Source organism: Triticum urartu, chromosome 3A (genome assembly GCF_056163025.1).
Source record: "Triticum urartu cultivar PI428250 chromosome 3A, HENAU_Tu73, whole genome shotgun sequence".
NCBI lineage: Eukaryota > Viridiplantae > Streptophyta > Magnoliopsida > Poales > Poaceae > Triticum > Triticum urartu.
The window spans coordinates 100132692-100155406 of record NC_141875.1 but is presented as its reverse complement, the minus strand read 5'-3'; the positions used below and the strand labels follow the sequence as shown (position 1 = coordinate 100155406).

Below are 22715 nucleotides of genomic sequence, written 5' to 3'. Positions count from 1 at the left end.
CGCACGTAACATCTTGGTATCAGAGAGGACTTTCCTCGACCACCCACCACCAACATCCACCATGGGCGAACCCATCACCACCGAAAACCTAGAATCAGCGCCGTCCAACCGGAGGCGCCGGACAGTCTGTTGGAGGCGCTCAAAGGCGCCTCCATCGACGAGGAGCACCGCACCATTATGAGTGCGGTGGTCCAGAAGGTTCAGTCCGCGAAGAGCGGACTAACTGAAGCTTGTACTAGCCTTTTAACAGGCTTTGAGATAAGTAAAGAATGTGTAAATAATAGTACCGCATAGACAGTAGCCCATGATGCTCTGTTTGGCGTTTGGGAAGAAAAGCCGAATAGAGGATCAAATAAAATTCGCAGGAGTCTAACAAAAAGGAGTCAATATGCGTATGTAGGCTTCTCTGCTAGCGTCCGCCGCACTGACTGCGGAAGTGGACACGCTAAAGTAGAACCTCGAGCAGTCCGAGCAAGAGCTCGGTCGTGCCAAGAAGCAGCTCGAGGACAAGGAAGGTAAGAAATACCTTGTTTAAATATATATATAAAAAGGTGCAATTGCAAAAAATGACAGGATTATCGTGGCTATTGTAGGGGCCACGTCTGAGGTGGCGACCCTTGAGCAAGCGCTGCTCGAGGTCGAGAAGAGGGCGGCCACGGAGCGCACCGAGCGGGAGAAGTATGAGGCCGAGGTTGGCAAGGTGCGGCAGGAGCTCCAGGCTCTCATGGAAAAACATGAGAGTTTGGAGTTTGACTCAAAGACGCGAGCGTCCGAGCTCGCGGTGGCTATTGAAAATGCAAGGTCTGCCAAGGCCGAATCCCAGAAGACCCTCCAGGAGTTGGATGAGGTGAAAAAGATAGCGGCGGGTAAGGCATTCTTTATGCAAAGCAAACACTTAAATGTAAGTTACTTGTTACTTACCCGAATCCGGAGCTCTCCAGGAGCATTCGCAAATCTTCCCCGTAGCGTGTCCGATGCCGCCGCATTCTATCGAGCCGAGGAAGGCAGCTCGACGGAGAAAGTGTTCTGGTCTCAGTATGCTGAGGCCGGACACCCCGTGCCCCTGAGCGACCAGCTGAAGCAACTGGTCGAGCTCCACAAGGCGGCCGAACAGGCCATGAAGGGCCTCATAGTCCGGCTGTGGCCCGGAGAGGCTCTGCCTGGGAGCTATTTCGAGCTGGTGCGGCGGCTGATGGGGGCCTGTCCAAGGCTCGAAGTCATCAAGCGCTCCGTCTGCATTGAAGGCGCCCGTAGGGCCCTTGCCCGTGCTAAGGTGCACTGGGGCAAGCTGGATGCTGAGAAGCTTGTGAAGGACGGGTCACTGCCGGGGAAGGAGCATCGCAAGCCCGAGAATTATTATAAGGATGTTCTGAAGGGTGCCTGCCTTATGGCAGATGAATGTTCCAGGGACATAATTTTTGAGTAAAACTCGCTCGTTTTGTCATGTGCGCTGAAAACTTGTTCATATGCGCTAAGCAATGCTGTAGGAATTTAAAATATTACCTTCTGTGTGGCTGTTTATCAATTCTGAGAGATGGCAAGTCGTCGGCTTCTGCCCCCGTGCCGCTAGTGCTGGGGTGTTCGAGGATAAACCTGAGCGCTCTTTTTCCCATGTTTGGGTCCTTCGAGGGAGGCGCTCAGCCCAACAAACAAGGCAATCAGACTATAATACGTGAACACTCTCACTTAGCCATAGAATTCTATAACTTTAAATTTTGGCGAAGCCCCTGGTATTCGGAAGACCGATTTCGGGGCGCTATCCACGCCTTGGCCGGACAGAGCCGACTCCTCGCTCTAAGCGGCATAAGTCTTTAGAGACTCGAAAAACCTCTCGAAAAGCGACCAGCTCTCGTTTCATCATGACAGTCAGTTTTAGCTTTCTCTACTGAGGTGCTCGACCCAGCTCAACTGGGGCACAATCGCAGTAGTTCTCCTAGTGCTATCTTAGCCGATATAGCGGAACGTAAGGCACCAAAACATAGGAGTCGGGCAAACCCAACTATTGACCCAAGACATGATTCGGAGCCGATGCATATAATGCTATAAGTTCAGGGTGCTGCACTTGTTAAAGTGTTCAGACTTCTCACACCATATTGAGGGGTACTAAAGCCCCTGGCGTATTTTGGCCGTACCAAAGTGTACGGGTGCAACATGTCGTTAAGGAACATATATTTGTAAAAAAAAGAGTAATGCAAAAATAGACAAAGGCTATGCATTGTTTATTAAAAAGGGCTGTGATCCAAGCAGAACAATACAAAATAATGCGATAAGCAAAAGGTTGGACTATTTAACATGTCCGTTCCAGGGGCAGGCTGCGGAATGGTATGCGAAACAGGTATACTGCTCGTGACAGAGACCACCTGGGAGTTCCGTAATGCGGCATGGCTTGTCTGCTTCCCTGGTTCTTGCATCGTTTGTGCGGCAATTGAACTGTCGAACAGGCCTTCCGAAGAATGGAGTCCTGAAAGTAAGAGAAAATTAAGAAATCGGCAGCCCCTGGTGCGGTTTAAGCCGTGTTTCGGGCGTACCGTGATGGTGCCCCTCCCCCTGTACCCATGGTATTTCTAAAGCGTAGTTATGTACGCGAAGCACTGGTGTCGCATTTTTGCGAGGGCTGGGGTTGGGGCTGCATTGCTACGCCTGCTCGGAACGTGCCAGGCGGTCTTGTTGTAGGTTACTCCGAGCGCGCTTGACGGTGTCCGGACGTTTAATGGCCGGACTGGAGAACTGCCTGGAGAGGTTGCTTTGTACTTCCGCTGCAAGGGCCGCCGTGTGCTCCTCCGTTCGGAGGGAGCGTTCGGTGTTTCCATTGACCGTAATTACTCCTCGAGGGCCTGGCATCTTGAGCTTAAGGTATGCGTAGTGCGGTACCGCATTGAACTTGGCGAATGCGGTTCGCCCGAGCAGTGCGTGATAGCCACTGCAGAATGGGACTATGTCGAAGATTAACTCCTCGCTTCGGAAATTATCCGGAGATCCGAAGACCACTTCAAGTGTGACTGAGCCTGTACAGTTGGCCTCTACACCTGGTATTACGCCTTTAAAGGTCGTTTTGGTGGGCTTAATCCTCGAGGGGTCTATGCCCATTTTCCGCACTGTATCCTGGTAAAGCAGGTTCAGGCTGCTGCCGCAGTCCATAAGGACTCTAGTGAGATGAAATCCGTCAATAATTGGGTCTAGAACCAATGCGGCGAATCCGCCATGACGGGTGCTAGTGGGATGGTCCCTTCAATTAAAGGTGATCGGGCAAGAGGACCATGGGTTGAACTTTGGGGTGACTGGGTCTACCGCGTATACGTCCCTTAACGCGCGCTTCCGCTCCCTCTTGGGGATGTGGGTTGCGTATATCATGTTCACCGTCCGCACTTGTGGGGGGAAACCCTTCTGTCCACTGTTGTTCGGTGGCCGGGGCTCTTCGTCGTCATCGCTATGCAGCCCCTTGTCTGTATTTTCGGCATTTAACTTGCCTGCTTGCTTGAACACCCAACAATCCCTGTTGGTGTGATTGGCCGGCTTTTCAGGGGTGCCATGTATCTGGCACAAGCGATCGAGTATTCGGTCCAAACTGGACGGGCTCCTAGGATTTCTTTTGAATGGCTTTTTCCGCTGACCGGATTTATAGCCTCTGAATCCGGCATTAACTGTCGTATCCTCAGCATTGTCGTCGTTAATGTGGCGCTTCTGCTTGTTGCGACGCGACCTGCCACTACTGTCCCTGGTATTCGAATTACCAGGGTTCTTGGTCATATTGTTGCTACGAGCATGCCAGCTGTCTTCTCCCGCGCAAAAGCGAGTCATGAGTGTCGTGAGTGCTGCCATAGATTTCGGCTTTTCTTGTCCAAGGTGCCGGTCAAGCCACTCGTCACGGATATTATACTTGAAGGCGCTAGGGCCTCTGCGTCCGGAAAATCGACTATTTGATTTTTCTTTGTTAGGAACCGTGTCCAGAATTGCCTGGCCGATTCATCTGGCTGCTGAATTACGTGGCTTAGGTCATCTGCGTCTGGGGGTCGCACATAAGTGCCCTGGAAATTGTCAAGGAATGCGGCTTCCAGGTCCTCCCAACAACTGATTGATTCTGCTGGCAAGCTATTAAGCCAATGCCGAGCTGGTCCTTTAAGCTTGAGTGGGAGGTATTTGATGGCGTGGAGATCATCGCCGCGGGCCATATGGATATGAAGGAGATAATCCTCGATCCATACCGCAGGATCTGTTGTGCCATCATATGATTCGATGTTTACGGGTTTGAAACCCTCGGGGATTTGATGATCCATTACTTCGTCCGTGAAGCATAGTGGGTGTGCGGCACCTCTGTACTGGGCTATATCATGACGTAGCTCCAATGAGCTTTGTCTACTGTGTTCGGCCCTGCCGGATTTGTGTCCGGCGTGACGGTTACCGTCTCGAGTCGTGGGGCGCCCACGCGATCCGTAGATCGATCTTGTTTGCCTTGCCTTGTCCTCCAACATATCTCGTAGGTCAGGCGCATTTTCTCATGCCTTGGTACGGGGTGCGGCTTGAGTGGAGGGCTGAGAGGCCTCTCTGTCGCGGCCACGAGGTGGCCGGTCGGCCGTATCAAGTGCTGGTGATGTAGGTTTAAGTGCTTCCTCCTCTAATCGGGGTAGCAACCTGCACTTTGGGTAGCTCTTGGAGGGGAGTTCGAGTTTATGCTCTTCGGCCGCAAAGACTTCAGTCCATCTGTCGACTAGCAAATCTTGATCAGCTCTAAGCTGTTGCTGTTTTTTCTTGAGGCTTCTTGTCGTGGCCATAAGCCTGCGTTGAAAACGCTCTTTCTCGACGAGATCCTCTGGCACGACGAATTCGTCGTCGTCGAGGCTTGCCTCGTCTTCGGAGGGAGGCGTATAATTATCGTCCTCGACCTCTCTGTCCGCCGCTCTCTCAAGAGGGCTGGCTTCTCCATCCTCCTGTGCCGAATCTTGCTGGAGGGGGTTTTCTTCGGCACTCTCTGAAGTATTATTATCTCCCGTGCCGGAATCGCCGTGTTTGCTTTGGCGGGATTTTGAGCGGCGCCGCTGACGTCGGCGCTTAGGCTGTTTCTTGGAGGGGTCATCCTCCGCTGTTCCATCGCCATCTCCTTCTTTTGGGGTGTCCACCATGTATATGTCATACGACGAGGTGGCTTTTCAGGGCCCAATAGGCGTTGGTTCTTCATCGTCTCCTGCATCGATGTCCATACCGTCGATGTCTTCGGAGTCGAAGTTGAGCATGTCGGTTAAATTATCGACAGTGACTACAAAGTGGGTGGTGGGTGGGCTTTGAATTTCTTCATCGTCCGTATCCCAACCTTGCTGACCGTAGTCTGGCCAGGGCTCTCCTGATAAAGAGAGAGACTTTAGTGTTTTCAGAATATCGCTGAAAGGCGAGTGCTGAAAGATGTCCGCGGCAGTAAACTCCATGATCGGCGCCCAATTGGATTCGATCGGTAGGGGCGCGGAGGGTTCGGAGTCCGGAGAGGAGTCCGGCTCCTTGGAGTCACGAGTCTCGCGGAGTGCAAGGCTGGTGTTCGGCTTGATCGCCGTTGGGATCGCAGCCCCCGAGGCGGCGTCCAACCACCCATCCTCGATCGGCGCAGTTGGCTCCGAATTAAGGATCGAAACCGATGCGGGTGCGGCCTCCAGGGCACTGTTCGGCGGCAGAGCTAGATCATGCTCGTCGTGACAGTGCGGCGTGCTCGGCAGTGGCTCGAATCCGTCGAGGATTAAGTCCCCGCGGATGTCAGCCGTGTAGTTTAAACTTCCAAATCTGACCTGACGGCCAGGGGCATAGCTTTCGATCTGCTCCAGATGGCCAAGTGAATTGGCCCGCAGTGCGAAGCCGCCGAAGACGAAGATCTGTCCGGGGAGGAAGGTCTCACCCTGGACTGCATTGCTATTGATGATCGTAGGAGCCATCAAGCCTAACGGTGATGACACAGAGGAACTCTCAATAAAAGCACCAATGTCGGTGTCAAAACCGGCGGATCTCGGGTAGGGGGTCCCGAACTGTGCGTCTAGGCCGGATGGTAACAGGAGGCAAGGGACACGAAGTTTTACCCAGGTTCGGGCCCTATTGATGGAGGTAAAACCCTACGTCCTGCTTGATTAATATTGATGATATGGGTAGTACAAGAGTAGATCTACCACGAGATCGGAGAGGCTAAACCCTAGAAGCTAGCCTATGGTATGATTGTTGTTCTGTATGTTGTCCTACGGACTAAAAACCATCCGGTTTATATAGACACCGGAGAGGGTTAGGGTTACACAAAGTCGGTTACAATGGTAGGAGATCTGCATATCCGTATCGCCAAGCTTGTCTTCCACGTCAAGGAAAGTCCCTTCCGGACACGGGACGAAATCTTCAATCTTGTGTCTTCATAGTCCAGGAGTCCAGCTGAAGGTATAGTCCGGCCATCCGGGCACCCCCTAATCCAGGACTCCCTCAGCCCGAGACATCCTTGAGTGCGCACAGCAATGCCAAGCTCGCTCCACGATACTTTGGACCATATCAAATTCTTGAGCGCATTGGTGAGGTGGCATACCGGTTGCAGCCTTCCACCTCATGCACGGATTCATGATGCATTCCATGCGGTGTTCCTCAAAAAATATCATGGTCCGCCCCCAGATACCCCTCCTGCATTACCGGACATCTTACATGGTAGGGTGGTTCCAACTCCGGCTCTTGTACTTCGTTCACGTTTGTTCAAGGGAGTCCCTGAAGAATTGGTGCAGTGGCAGGGTGCTGATTCGATAGCTACTTCATGGCTGCCCCTGGAAGACTTCAAGCATCGTTATCCAAATTTCCAGCTCGAGGACGAGCTGTTTCTCCGGGTGGGCGGAAGTGTTACGGACAGGTATTGGGGACAATACTATAGCCGCAGGCCCAAGCCTGTAACACAGTCCGTAACCACAATACCAACAGATGGGCCTTAGGCAGGCACATGGCTAATCCTTGGCGGCCAAGAAGTCCAAGTTTATCCCTAGGAAATATATTTCTATTAGGAAGTTGTCTTTACTTTTCAAACGGTTAGGATCTGGTTTGCTTTCCAAGTTTTGTGATCTCTCTGATCTATATAAAGAGAGGATAGTTTGTATTAGGAGAATCAATGAATAAATAAAGAAAATTGCCCCAAACTGAGAGTTCAGAGCCTCCAGCGCCACGGCAGGAGACGAGCCCCTACGTGCGCCTAAGGGCGAACCTCGCTATCCCCTCCAATCAGATCCCAATTCCCACCTCCAACTCCACGCACGTAACACTACAAATGTATGTAATTTTCTTTGAATGCACCTTAGTGGCATGTTTATGTATATTATAGTGGGGTTAAGGTTTTGAGAACTATAATTCACGTCACTTGCTGGTGGATGTGAAGTGGCTATTTAGAAATTTAATTTACACAATGATCTTATTTTTGGGGTCAAAAGCTGCATATTCCTATGTTGCTTAGATTAGGTGTCACCCAATTTACTATAAGGTCAGGCCGACCTTTCCTTTTCAGTTTCACCTTCCTGCTTTATACAATAGCGTGCGGGCTTATGTATGGCGGCAATGAGATTAAGTTTGTGTTACAGGAAAAACACACAACTAGTTTGGAGATGAAGGTCTTCACATAAATGGCCATAGGACAGGCAGATCATGATGTTTTTGGCATCTTCATCAGTACTTTGATGGGGAATTATAAGGGCATGTTACTGCCTTTTTTGCTTGTCTATGTTTAGTTTATTTTTCTTTTGACTCTAGCAGCACCCTATTTTCTGTGATCTTTCACTTCGCTGCATCCGTTAATGATCCACGGTGAGCATCAATACATTTCCTCACACTGGCCTTTCTCCAGAAAATATGATAAGCCATGCGGGCAACGTTCCGAGAATATACATCTCTACTGCTGAATTTCTTGAAAAGAGGAATTATCTTTTCACTTGATTAACCATACTTTATTTATGCATTATCATTGGTACATTCCTGCAGTCAGTGCAATCCAGATAGATGTAACAGAGGCACCTACTTATGGTGGCTCCATCAATCTATCAATCTATCCCCAGCTGTCTTTGTTTGCGCTGTAGTTCCAAACTGCAGTTAATTGTGTAAGCAAGAAGAAGGCAGCAATTTAGGCAAGTGATTCATCTATTCTATTTGCTGTGAAAATATTGTTGAAGTACGTATCTGTTAGTGCTATTTTTGCATCAGCAATCCATCAATGCACTCTTCTTTATTAATACGGTAATCGATTGTATGCTTTTAGCCGTATTGGAGAACACTCATTTTAAACACAGGGATAGTTGCTCATTGACTTCAAGCGATCTTGCTTAATGTAGTGAATGCTATTGCACGACTCCACACTGTGTTGCAAGCTTGATGTTGAAGACATTCAGAAGGCAAAATAATCAACCTAAAGGTTCTGGTCCTTCAACTTTAAAGAACTTCGCAAATCACTCAGTAATGGCAGAGGCTTGTGATTGCTCACCAAGTCTTCAATCATCAGTATTTGGTTCAGAATATCAGTAAAAGTGGAAACCCTCAGATGTGAGGTGCAAGAATCTGAGACGAGTAGGTTCGATGCTGCTGACCTTGCAATGTCAAACAGGAGAAGTTTGAGCCAGAAGGATAGACCAATGATCTTCGGCTTTGGCCCTTGGTCTTTCTTTTGGCCTGTAAAACTTTTTCTATTTTTTTAGGGGCAACCTTTTTCTATCTTTTCAATATATTGAAACGCAAGCTGCCAAGGATAAGAATTTTCTTCCATATCGGATTAAAAATGTTCGCAGAATCTGACAATAATCTGAACGTGCCATTTTGCATCAACACCAGTAAACAAAAACAGTTAACTTATATTGTGCAGCTGTCAAATTCTCAATTGACTGTGTCCGCAATCCTTGGTATATGTCAAGGTCATATTTCTAAGAGAAGCTTTTTAATCTTAATTTACCATTAGCACAGGACCTCTGTTGATGGAAGAAGCATATCAAATCTCAATTTTGATTGTGTAATAAACCAGAACCTCTGTCAATGGAAAGTTCAGACATGAACCAACCAAGAAGCAGCACTAGAGAAGATACTTAAAATACATAGAGCAGTTTTCTCTTCTTTTGGAAGTTCCTTTTATTGTACTCCCTCCGTCCTATAATATAATAGTGTATTAGTGTCAAAAACACTCTTATATTATGGGACAGAGGGAGTGTATTGTTTCGACATATCTACTAGTCATCTTGAGCCACATCGCTCCTATTTAGCAGAATATGAGCTATCTTCGTGTCTGTTTCTTCCTTGGGTTTTTCTTCTTTCTAGTAGCGGTCTTTTGGAGGAGAAGCAACTGCAGAATTGTCCTTGCAAGGCTAACCATTGCTCCTTCAGCAGTCTACTGACAGTAGGGAACACGACTACTTATGATCCATTACTATTCTGAAAATCTGTGGAGGAAATCCAAATGTCTGCCGGCATATTTTCTTGCTTCTTCTCATATAAAAAGAACAAGCTTTAGTTCACAGCGACATGAAGGCATCAGACAGACAAGCCTGCAGAAGCTAAACCAAGTTCAGGTTAGATGCGAAACATTGATAAAATAGTACTCCCTCGGATCCATAATAAGTGTCGCAGTTTTAAACTAAGGTTGAACTAACCTTAGTTCGAAACTGTGACACTTATTTTGGATCGAAGGGTGTAATATTCATTGAAATTGCGAGAAGAACACGTGGAGGAAAACAAGGCAGGGGTGGGGGAGGTATGAACATTCTGCTCATCCAACTCAAAGTTTCCTCATCGCCACCGCAGCCCATCTTCTGAAAGCATCTGTCGATGCCATCCAACACACACACCAAATTCTCAGCAGCGGCTTCTCATTGATTTGCTCCTCCTGCAAAGCATGAATCGATCTGAAAACACAGTGAACAACGGTGTTAGGATAATTAGGTATAAAATATGCTGACAGCAAGACATTTCTTGTGACTCAGTTCCACATAGCCCCTACAAACCACTGAAATCCCAGCCAATACTGGTTTTTGAGTTATGTTGCTGAAACCATTCACCCAGCGCTCAAACAATTCACTAAGACCGGATGGCTTTCCACATATCAAGCCAGCAGACACCGGGAAAAAACCATGTGATCTTTTGATTCTGGAGCAAAAAGGACAACCTTTATTACCATGCTACCACCTTTATCCTTGGTAAGAATTCAGTTTTTGAATACTTAAAGAAAAGGACCAGTTGATCTCAAATGAGCACTCACATGCCAAATGAAACTGAGGAGAAGACACCTCCTGGGATTTTAAACAGAATCACATGCTACCACATGTCCACAGGACGGCATCAGGATGAATGGATGATCAGTAAAGAAAACACAGAATACTTCCTTGGCACTTCTTACCACGTCCTGCAGGTTTCACCCCAAGCTGACCTTAAACAGAAATACCCATCCTCAACATTCAACAATTCTCCTAGAAACAGTCAAATCTACGGTAAACTGTGACCAGGTGATACACATGTAAAACTCATAACCAATAAGTGAATGTCACCATGATCAAACCGACGCTTGTTACCATCTCCCCCATGTAAATAACATTCCAACAAACATATTTCGATCGATCAAAGTAAAGATAACTTCCACAGTAGCTGCAGGACATCATCCAAGAAAACCATTTTCTCAACAACATGATTGCACTAGGCTCACAGTTTGTCGTTTGACATCACTCTCACACAACATGTCAACCCATCATCCAACAGTTCATCTCTTAGTAGCTTTTATTAGCAGACCATGTGGTTCCTCAATCTCAGGACATACTTGCAGACACCTTTAGCTCCTGCAAATCTTCCCAACAGATTGTACTACACCCTACCTCGACAAAACCTGTCATACCGCAACTCTGGCTTGGTCTACATTAACAATAACAAAAGTTAGTATCAACTATCACATCATTTCTTTCAGCATGCACATGAGAAGGAGTCACCTTACCTCCCAAATACTTGTGCAATATGATCTGTATAACTACTGATGTTCAGAGCTACGGAACCGTACATAATTCTTCACCACATTTGACACCTGGAGTGTTGTGGCAATTGAAATGATAGAGCATCTGCAGGTCAAAACTCAGTTATGCTCAAGAAGATGAAATAAGCTACTATTAATTCATTAGTGATTAACTTACATTCCCAGAACGTACTACTGCATTTCCATGTCTCCAGGGCTCTTCAAAAAAACACACAGTGCACAACTCATATCCAAGTGGAAGCTTCATTCTAGCTTCACAAAACTCTTCATACCTCCTCTCATTCTGGTAAGGATCCTCATCCTTGTCAACCTGTTAGCATAACACAAGAGAGTTTAACAGGAAACTACAAAGGAACAAACTAGGAAACAGAGTTTTTCACTTAAGTACAGTCCTTGGCAAGTTACTTGGCTGAAGAGCAAGTATTTACTCACTGGATAAATAGGAGCCGGAGGAAAACATCGGGGCGCTTCCTTCTCGGCATTGTGTCTCTTATTCATGTCCAGGTTGCCAAAGGTGTACAGAATAGCCTGACCCCGTGTAGGACGCTTGGGCGGTGGGTGATTGTCTTGGTACCCAGGAAGCTGTAGATTATTTGGGTGAGGTTCTAGTTTCGACTGAAAACAGGTTAATTACTCTAGGAGGTGAAGGAAGCGGCTGAGAAGAAGGCGGGTGATGAGGAGGGGCTGGCGGCAGGGTGAGCGTGGAGGCTCAGATAGCTGATCCGGCAGGACAAACACCATTATTTGCACCGACTGAAGAACTGAGATACTCCCTTCGTTCCAAATTACTCGTCGTGGAAATTGGATGTATCTGGAACTAAAATACATCTAGATACATCCATCTCTGCGACAAGTAATTTGGAATGGAGGGAGTACTTTTTTGAACGAACAAGTAAAAAGTATGGGCAACGGTCTCTTTTTGCAGTGATCGGACGTTATGCATTAGAATTTCAAATTGGCCTTGTCTGGACAGATGTTTAGAAAATACAATTAGATAATAGGCTCATGTATATTTCCGTGGATTAGTACACGGATGAATACCGTGTTTTAGGGGCCAGCGTTAGAGATGCCTTAAGCTTTTATTTTAGATGAAGACTTAAAAAAAATCTCTACAGGACCCGCACACATCATATCCGTTTGTTCCATCCGCCGTCGCGACGCACTGTCTGTGTATCCCTGCTTCCGTCTGCTAGAGCCGCCGCGGCCGGGAGAAGTTGACATCAACTTGTAGATGTCAACTTTAGCTACTTTATATCGTGCAGATTTTCCAGAGTATTTTGGTGGATTTTCTGCAGACGCTGAGGGAGTAGAAACAAAGTGTGACGTCAACCTGTAGGGAGAAGTTGGCATTGACCCGTGGGAGTTGTGTATGTTTTTCTGAGAGGTAATATCACCGGGAGTCATAAAACTTGTGCTCAATGTTCAGTTTAGTGCTAAAACTTTAAAAATACGGATTTAGAGTCATCCAACTTGCGTTCTCGTGCAAATACGATCACATCACTCGTATTTAGACATATTCGTGCTTATGTGGCACGCCAACATGGCTATGGCCCACCTGTCAGTGACTGGAATGGCTTTTTTTTGCGAGATAGTGACTGGAACAGCTTGACGCGTATCTTTTTCGCAGAAACACCCCTTGGTCTGTATTTAAATAAGCAAAAGCCCCTCAATAACATGGTGGGTCCCACTTGAAAAATGAGAATAAAAAGTGCATGCGGGCATTTGAAATCACGCTAGCAAACCACTGCAGTACCTACATAGTCGTGCTTATAAAAAGGTGCACTTGTTTTTACATTAGTAGACACAATTTCTTTTCCCCACAAAAAAAGACACAATTGTTTTTTTCTAGATACCTTTTTTTCACGGTTCGGTCAAAAGCCGGATACAGGACAATCTCGGCCTTTTTCATAAAAAAATTAAATTGAAAAACCACATCAAAATGTATAATGTTTAACCCATAACATACAAAACTTCATGAGCGAGTTTTTCTTTTTTATTCCTTTTTTCCGGAAGGCGCCGGAAAATCTGGGTTCCAAAATATCTTGTCAATTCCATTTTTAGCCTGAAACTTCGAAATGAATTAACGTATAAATATATTTGGTTTAACAAAGAAAACGTCAGAGAGAAAAAGAACCTGAATACGAGTAGTTGTCGTGGGCAATATATAAAACACTGGCGTTTCTCTTTATGGGGACTAATAGCTACTGGCGAGGGCACGACTAACGGGGGCGCGCGGAGGAACACAGGGGCGTGGTGGCGGGTTCGACTCCGAGCAGAGCGAGGACGAGGATGAGGACTATGCGGTGGATCCCGGCCAGAGCTCGCGAGCGCGGTGAATGTCGATCGCGTGGGAAGACGCAGCTGCGGCCTCTGTGCCGGCGAGCGCAGCACGAGTGAGCGGGCGAGCGGGCAGGCGGGCTGGCAGGCGCGGGCGCGCAGGTGAGCTCGGCTACTGCTGCTGCACCCCGGTGAGCACTGATGCGGCGCGGCTAGAGCGCGAGCTTGCGGGCGGGAGAGGCGTAGGCGTGGGCGCGCAATCAAAGTGCAGACGAACGTTTTGGGGATGGTCGGCCGTGTTGGACGCCTCCAACAAAAGCCGGACGCAATCATCCATTGTCACCTCAGACGAAATCCGGACAAAACGGACGTCTATTTGCGGTCGTGCGATGGAGTTGCCTAAGAACACCCAGTGGGTCAATTCATCTTATTGATCAAGACAAACTTGATAGCACTGACGACAGGTTTAATCAATTTGTCACTCACTATGCATTGGGGCTTTTATTTTAAAGCAGTTTAGTTTTACATATTTATCGTCAATCCGCACTAGTGTGATGGACGTACGTTGGACAATTTTACTAACAGGTCGCCAGTTCCAACCCATCTGCGCTAGCATTTTCTCATTATATGTGATGGCTTTTTGCAAAATTAAATAAATTGCGAGGATGTTTTCTGCATAAAAAAACTGGCATGCTATGGTCACCCAACGCGTTGCGCACTCTCAACCGTTGACATGTGGACCTTCATCGGGCTAGTGCGCCACGTGGCAAGCCCATACTGCGATATACGAGAGGAGGTACCGTATTTGCACGCTAAGACAAGTTATGTGATCACACATCCGTATTTTCGAAGTTTTAGCACCAAACTGAACATCGAGCGCAAGTTCCATGACTCTTAATGATATTACCTTTTTTTCTGACATTCTTGGCGCCATAGAAAAATGCATGCATGCCGTGCGTGTAGAGTGTAGTGATGTTGGGCGTTGGAATTGCTGCCGGTACTCACCTCTTCCTTTTTTTTTTCTTTCGTGCAGCCAAGTGTGGCGTATCTGATGACTGTTGTGGGCTCGTGGGTACCGGCCCTCTGAAGTCTGAACACTCAGCCGAGCCAAGCATGCACTGCCACGGCGTTACCGGTGCACGGCGGCATGCAAGTTGGAATCGAGCACCACGCTCAATCATAAAATGTACTCCTATGCAGATTGAGTAGCTCATGTGAACTGTCCCGGCTAGGCGGCTTGCGAATCTTAAAATGGCGCCATTGCTTACATCAAGCAGCGGTGGTTTCTACCTGCAGTGTTGTTTTACAGATTCATACTGCCGTACGGTATTGTCATTTAAGAACAATCTAGAGTTTGTTTGCACTTGTACGTACATTACGTACGACTACGAGCCAAGGCTCGCTTGAAACCGCAGAAACCCAAATTCTAACGTTACGCAGCTCGATGACGGCCAACATGTGTGCTAGCTAGCCAGTGGATGTACGTATGGAAAACAAAATGGTCGTCCATGTGTATGTTGCTCCGTCGTAACGACGGATCGTTTTTTCTTTTCTTTTGAACACCTTAACGACGGGTCTGACTGACAAATGGGCAGCGCGGACTGACTTCCCGTAGCTCAGCCAGCCAGAATAGGCAAATTTTCGTGTTTTGATCCTTTTCTGAAACCTATTCAAGATTTGACTTAGTTTAAAAAAAATTCGAGATCTAATTCTTTTGCTACAGCCAGAGTCCATGGCGGTAGGGTCTATTGACGGTAGGAAACATCGCTACCGCCAACCGGGCTGGTACTAATTCTTTTGCTACCAACGACGTGACTTTGCGAACGAACTCCAGCGGGGACTAGTACTAATAGTTTAGGCATAATTATCCGGCCATCAGGCCATTAGTGCATGGGCTAACGCAAGAAGGGCCAAGGACCGAGGCTGCAGCCTGCATACTACGCATGTATACGCTGGTAGCATCCACATCTCAATCGATCAACGATGAACGACACGCACGCGACTAGCTTCCTGGAGACCTGGACTCTTTCGTCCGCGACGCGCCGCTAGCCGCTGGCGCTAGGGCTTCATTGACGCCGGCCGCCGGGCGTCGCGCCGCCGTGTTTCGCCCGTCGTCGATTGCTGATTCGCGAAGCTGCCGCCGACCGCGCATCAATCCAGTACAGGCAGCCGCACGGAATCGCCACAAGCCCACACCGAATTCCTAACTGATCCTGTCCCGTGATCAGAGAAGGAGGTATTATTGTCAGGTTCATACTACTCGTCAGTTTGATTCAATAAATCAATTGATCAACTGTTAGTACTAAGTAGTGGTTAGTGACTTAGTATATTTTGGCACTTGTCACATCAATTCCAGATTACATATCTGCTTTGTACTTATATAAGAACTGTATAGGTCATGAGGAAGAAGAAGACACCACCGATAAGTAATTTTTTCAAGCCAATTGCTTCAAACTCTACAGTTGAAAATGCAAATGCAACCGTGGAGGTCGATGACACAGAGCAACCCACTGATAACAGTGTCCCCAATCTCAGTTCAGTTGATATGCCACCCCCAAGCAAAATATTGAGGCATCTGTAGAAGTAGAAGTTCTAGAACAACAAAGAATCGGAAGCACACCATTCGAGCGAGACCCTGGAAAGCGCAAACAGATTTGGGAACTCCCTCTTGATAAGCAAAATGAAGCACGCCAATTCTATATTTCTGAAGGCCGATACATGCCATACATGAGAGAGTATCCATATAATGATGATCCACCAAAACATCGTCGGCGTTTCCAGTACAGTTGGTTCAAGGATTTTGAATGGCTTGAGTTTTCACCTTACACAAAGCGTGCATATTGCTTCCATTGTTTCCTCTTCTCAAGAAAGCCGATTGGGAAGTGCGGCTCAGAAACATTTACTGTGTTGGGCTTTGATAGGTGGAAGAAGGTGAATAATAGGAAAGAGTGTGCTTTTTTAACTCATATGGGTAAAGATGCTGGTTCAGCCCATAACTTCTCAGTTCGTTGTTATGATAATTTCAAAAACAGCATGACTCATATTGATAAGGTGTAAGGGAAAGCAACCGCAAAAACGATTTTAGATGCAAGGCTAAGGCTCAAAGTTACAATTGATTCCATCCGGTAAGCAATATTTTTCTTCCATCTTATGTTACAATAATTAAAATATTATATCTTGTAGTATCCTAACAAAACAATTATATGACATGATGCAGGTGGTTAACATTCCAGGCTTGTGCTTTTAGAGGGCATGATGAATCTCCGGGATCCATTAACCGGGGTAATTTCCTAGAACTGGTAAAACTTTTGGCTTCTTATAACAAGGAGGTGAAAGATGTTGTATTGGAAAATGCTCCTGGAAACGCAAAGTACACATCTCATCAGGTTCAAGAGGAAATTCTTGCTATACTTTCTCGAAAGGTGCAAAGAACAATTAGAGAAGAAATTGGTGATAGCAAATTTTGTATAATGGTTGACGAAGCTCGCGATGAATCCAAGAAAGAGCAAATGGCGTTGGTCCTCCGGTTTCCTGACACTGAAGGGTTCATACAGGAGCGTTTTGTTGATGTCATTCATGTGAATGACACTCTTGCATTGACTCTCAAGGAGACAATTTGCACTGTTCTAGCAGATAACAATTTAAATGTGGAAGATATCAGAGGTCAGGCCTATGACGGGGCCAGTAATATGCGAGGGGAGTGGAACGGATTGAAGGCTTTAATTCTGAAGGCGTGCCCTTATGCATATTACATTCATTGTATGGCGCATCAGCTTCAATTGGCCCTTGTTGCAGCATCACGAGAGGTACATGAAATGCATAATTTTTTTCAACATGCCAATTTTGTCATAAATGTTGTTAGTGCTTCACCTAAACGCAATGATGAGTTACTAGCAAATCAAGCCACCGAAATTGCACGTGAAATTGAACTGGGGGATCTTGATACGGGAAAAGGGGCAAACCAGATAGGTTCTTTACAGAGACCAGCAGACACTAGATGGAGTTCGCACTTCAAGTCAATTCAGAGCTTGAGGAAGATGTTTGGTGCCACAATTACAGTCCTACGAAGTATAGCGAATGATCGTTCGATGACACAATATTCCCGTGAAGATGCTGGAGGCGCCCTAAGGATAATTGTTTCTTTTGATTTTGTGTTCATTTTGCACCTCATGGAGAGGATTATGAAAATCACAGATGTCTTGTGCCAAACACTCCAGAAGAAATCTATGGACATTTCGAATGCATTAGATACACTCTCTAACACTAAGGTGCTCCTCGCTGATCTAAGAGAGGAAGGATGGGAACCTCTCATAGAGGAGGTTAAGACCTTTTGTGTGAAGCATGAAGTTGAGATCCCCGATATGAGTCGCAAGTATGTCCCTTACTCCCTTTCCTCTACTGTATAATAGAATAATATTGATCACATGTGCTTTACTCTAACACATATACTGTATTTGTAATTTACAGGCATGTTGATGTGACTAAGTCTCGGAATAAACATAATAACATCATGGTGCTTCACCACTACAAAGCAGATGTGTTCAATGTGGCGATAGATCAACAACTGGTTGAGCTAAATGACCGTTTTAGCGTTCAGACAACAGAGCTAATGACACTCTGTGCATCCTTGGATCCAAGGCATGACTCGTTTGACATATCAAAGATTTGCATGCTTGTGGACAAATTCTATCCAGCGGATTTTTCTAGTCAAGAGCAGGCTCGCCTGGAGTCACAACTTCCACACTATCAGTTAGATATTTGCAACCATCCAGAGCTGAATTCTTCGTCATCACTGGCTGATTTGACCGTTGCATTGCATAAAACAGGTAAAGCCTCTGTGTATCCAATGGTTGATAGATTATTGCGCTTGGTCATCACTCTCCCGGTGTCAACTGCAACTGCGGAGAGAGCTTTTTCAGCAATGAAGATTATCAAGACACGTCTCCGAAGTAAAATGGGTGACGATTTTCGTCGACCTTACATGGTTGTATACATTGGGAAGGAAATAGCTGCAAAGTTCAATGTTAATGAGATTATTGATTTGTTTGATCGACCGGCTGGGGGGCATAGATCTGCATTCAAACTAGTAGAAATGTAGTCTTTTTATTGTAAAGCTTATACTATTACATGTTTGATATCGATACAATATCCAAGACTTGAAATATTTTTGTGTTATGTCTCATGTGTGCTTCAATGTGTTCCTCGCCCCCCCCCCCCCCCCCATGGTGAAATCCTGGCTCCGCCCCTGCTTAGAAGCAGGCACATAGGCCATCGCGCAGCTCGAGGAAGACACGGAATAGGTCGGAAAAGAGGAGGACACAAGTCATCACCGTCGTGGACCACCGGCCGCAGAGAAGAAGCACTGTTTACCTGCTAGACGGTGCTGATCCACGTTGGAGGGAAAGCTTGAAAGGGGGGAGAATGGTGGTGGGAGTTAAGACGGTGAGGTGAAGGTGGCTATATAGGGCGACCGAATCGGCGGAGGTAACCCAAAATCCTCCCGCCGACTTCTTGATGATGCACGCGAGCTCGTGCCATCTTCGTAATCGCATGAGCTCCGCGCCGTGTTCCCCTCCTCTGCGTCGGCCGAGTCTGGGTCTAAAAACTGTTGATTCGGCGGTTTCTAGCGTGCCTTACTGTGAGGTGATTTAAACATCGTGCAATGCAGGTGAAATCATGAACCCAGGCAACCAAACAACCTAAATTTTTCCTGCGCCGGTCTGATTGGGTCTCATGCGGTCAACCAAACACGTCACAAGTGAAACATATCTTCTTCTTTGGTGCAGCCAAGTACGGCTTATCTGATGACTGTTGTGGGCTTGTGGGTACCGGCACTCTGAGCACTCAGCCAAGCATGCACTGTTACCGGCGTTACGGGGCGCACAGAGGCATTGATGCTGGAATCACGCACGACGCTCGATTATAAACTGTACAGCCAGGGACCCGAGGGCCGTTTGGTAGGTTGGAGCGAGCGAGACGTGACAGGTGATGAGCGCGTTCTGAATCTCTGACGCCGTGCGATCCGCAGGCAGGATCCCAACAGAGGTCGAAAAAGGCAGAGGTGGCTGATGCATGCATGCCGGTGCAGCTGCGTGCCCGCGCTGCCTTCACAGGGCTGCAGCTCCTCGACCGACCACCCCAAGAACCGAACGTCAAGGGGTGGCAGTACGTGACGACTCCACCGTTGCGTGATAGACAGGCCCGATAAGCTTTCTCGGTCGTACAATACAGTTACAGATACTCCGGTTGAAGCATCTTGGGTTAACTGCTGCTACCAACGACATGACCTCGCGGCATCAGAACTCACTAATTATTCAGTTCTATCTAACCGAGAACGGCCGATCAGCTGAGCAGCCGCCATTGACATGATCCGTCCCGTGCTGGTCCTTCCGTATACGCACGACGGCACGGTGCCTAATCTCGGGCTAGCTGCTAAAACTGACTACTCGTAAACTACTAACACGAACGAGCATACGGCATGCCCGTCGCGGAAGAAAAACGGCTTTCATTACGTACATACAGAGCAGTTGCCGGCCAAGTACGGCTTATCTGATGACTGTTACGCATATGCACCAGCCGTTTAGACTAGACGGAACAGGTCGCATCACGTGGAGTCGTCGGGGTCCTGCCGTATTTGTATCGTAGATTTGCATGGGATTATTTCTAATAATTTTATGAGTGGGTCAAACATTGCCAAATATTCTCTGTTATATGGCACGTCAGTTTCGTAGAAATTTTCAACATCCGCCCTTATTTTTAACTTATCCATGTGGGATAAGGATGTCATTTTTTTGTTCTATTTGAGTGATCATTCGCGCAACTTCTCTAAAAAATTTACGAGAAATAACTTGTATTTCAGTCCATACCTTCTTTTCCCAATATGTTAACTGCTTCAAAACAATCACTCTCAATATGTATCGGAAGTTGGCTCCACTGTGTGACTAGAGACATGCCTTCTTCCATCGAATATAATTCAGCTTCCATGGCGGACGACCAATGTTGAAGGCACCTGCACGATGAAAACACACTCTCTCTCCCATGTGGTCTTGAAAAATCATGCCACTTCAAACAACTCCAGTAGCCTGGACAAAGGAACCATTCGTGTTTTAACTTAGCCCATCTGGTTTCAATAACCTACCAAGATGAAACCTATACAACACAAATGTTCTTGATTAAGTTCGACCATATACCGATAAAGGCTCTGCCCGCTTTATATACAAAAGCAATGATCAGCAAACATCCAATTGCATACAACACTCAAGACAGTATACAGAGGACCTGAATATTAGCAAGCCACCCCAAACAACTCCAAGCAAACTACAAATGGAAAAACACAATGCTGCTTGGAGACGACGGATGTGACGCCCGGATATTTACGCTACAGTAACTACTTGCTAATGATGCCATGTCACCATGATCCCTGTTGCTAATCTCATGTTAGTTGAGAACCGATCCAAATTCAAATTTGAAGTAAAGGCAAATGACAAACGTTTTTAAACCTTGAAACTAAAATGTTCTAAAGGTGTCGGATAAATCATAGGTAATTATGCTGGAGAATCCAAACTTTGACAAAGTGTTTAAAGGCTCTAAAATAAATAAAATAGCAGCAAAATATTTAATTAAATACCTTTTTCAAATTGATAAAATATTAAACTATTTTATTTAGCTATTCAAATTAATGTGGCAGTGTTGTAATTCTAAATACTAATTTAGATTTTGAAATTAATTTTTTTACAAAAACTAAAATAACTTAATTATTAAAAGAAACAGAAAAGAAAAAATAAACAGCAGAAAAAAAATAAAACAAAACCCCCTGGCCAACTGGGCCTCGTCCCAACCGGCCCAACCGGGCTAGCCCAATAGCCGAGCCAACCTCTACTTCTGTTCACCGCAGCTCGGTGGACGTCCGTGCGCCGTCCACGGCGCGGATGGACCACGGGGCGGCCATCCGGCGACTCCCGGCGACCTCAAGTCGCCGACCATCCTTCCTGGCGCAACCCTAACCCTAGACGCCTCCCAGTTCGCCCCTCTCGCCCAGATCCCCCTTTCCCCGCGCACATCTAACGCTCTGCCGCCATAGCCGTCGTCGCCCTCGCGGCCACCGTCCTCCCCACGCCCGTCCGACGTGCCTGTTCACTCCGTCGCCGTACCCTACACCGCCTGCCACCTCGACTTGGAGCTCGGAGCCCCTACAGCGATCGCGGCGACTTCATCTTCCTCCTCGGCCACCTTGGATCGCCGCCGCCGTTCGTCGCCATCAAGCCTTCCCCGCGCCCGCTTAGCACATCTGCAGGCCCCCAGTGAGCATCACTCTCCTTCCCCTCGCTCCATGCAATCAATAGCGAGCTCTAGCAACCGATCCGTCCTCGACCGAAATGCTCCGCCGCACTCGCTCATCTTCGGCGAGGCTCCGGTGGACCAGTGGTCCCGTGCGTGCCTCCATTCGCTTGGTGAGCTCGCGTAGGTGCCGTAGGTGCCGAACACCGGTCGTTTAGCCCTCTGCAACGCCATTCCCGAGCTCGACCGAACTCCGGCGTCCGCCGCGGTTGACGCCGTCGTCGACACCGTCCGTCCCAGCCCCGGCTGAGGCCACGAATGGGTGCACCCGAGCCCCTGCTTTCAAACGCACCCAACCGCGCGTAAAACCATGCCTCGCACCACCCTTTGCTCTCGCGCCCGACTCCGGACGTCCACCGATGTGCTCGCCGCCGTCACTTCCGGCCACCTCCAGCCACGCCACCGCCACCACTAGATGTGGCTCGCCGCACTCGTTCGAACGCTACCTCCCGCGCTCGAAACGAGCCATCGTAGCTGAAACCCCACCACCTCCAGACGCGCGCCGCCGCAAAACGTGGTCGCCGGAGTAACTCCGGCGACGGCGTTGACCTGGTGCCACGTGGACGCCTACTGGGTCACTGACCCGTGGGCCCAGGGACCCTATTTGACTGGGTTGACCAGTCAACCCTGCTGACTGGGCAACCCCCAGCCACTGACCAGTGGGGCCTACCCCCCTAATTAACAGGAAATAATTATATCAATTTAGTTAATCTAAATAGTAACTGATAGGTGGGCCCAGGTTCTAATATAGTTAATTTAGTTTAATTTAAACCACTGTTAGCCCCACTGTGTATGACATGTGCGACCCAGCTGTCAGGTTTGACCTGAGTCAGCTGGGTTGGCTGCTGACGTCATGATGACGTCAGGCTGATGCATTAAAATCATTATTCAAATTAAAATAATTTTAGGAAATAAAATAAAACTTTGAAAATTAATAAAATAATTCGTAACTCGGATGAAAATACTTTGTACATGAAAGTTGCTTAGAACGACGAGATGAATCCAAATACGCAGCCCGTTCGTCCGTCACACATCCCTAGCATAGCGAACATGCAACTTTCCCCCTCCGGTCCGTCTGTCCAATAACGCAGAACACTGGGAATACTTTCCCGGATGTTTCCCCCCT

The 22715-nt window shown here is 47.4% G+C and overlaps 1 pseudogene; it reads left to right on the top strand.

The window, feature by feature from the left end:
• The first annotated feature begins 15650 nt into the window (after positions 1-15650).
• LOC147978763 (uncharacterized) lies at positions 15651-18350 on the top strand (annotated as a pseudogene).
• Positions 18351-22715: the final 4365 nt, after the last annotated feature.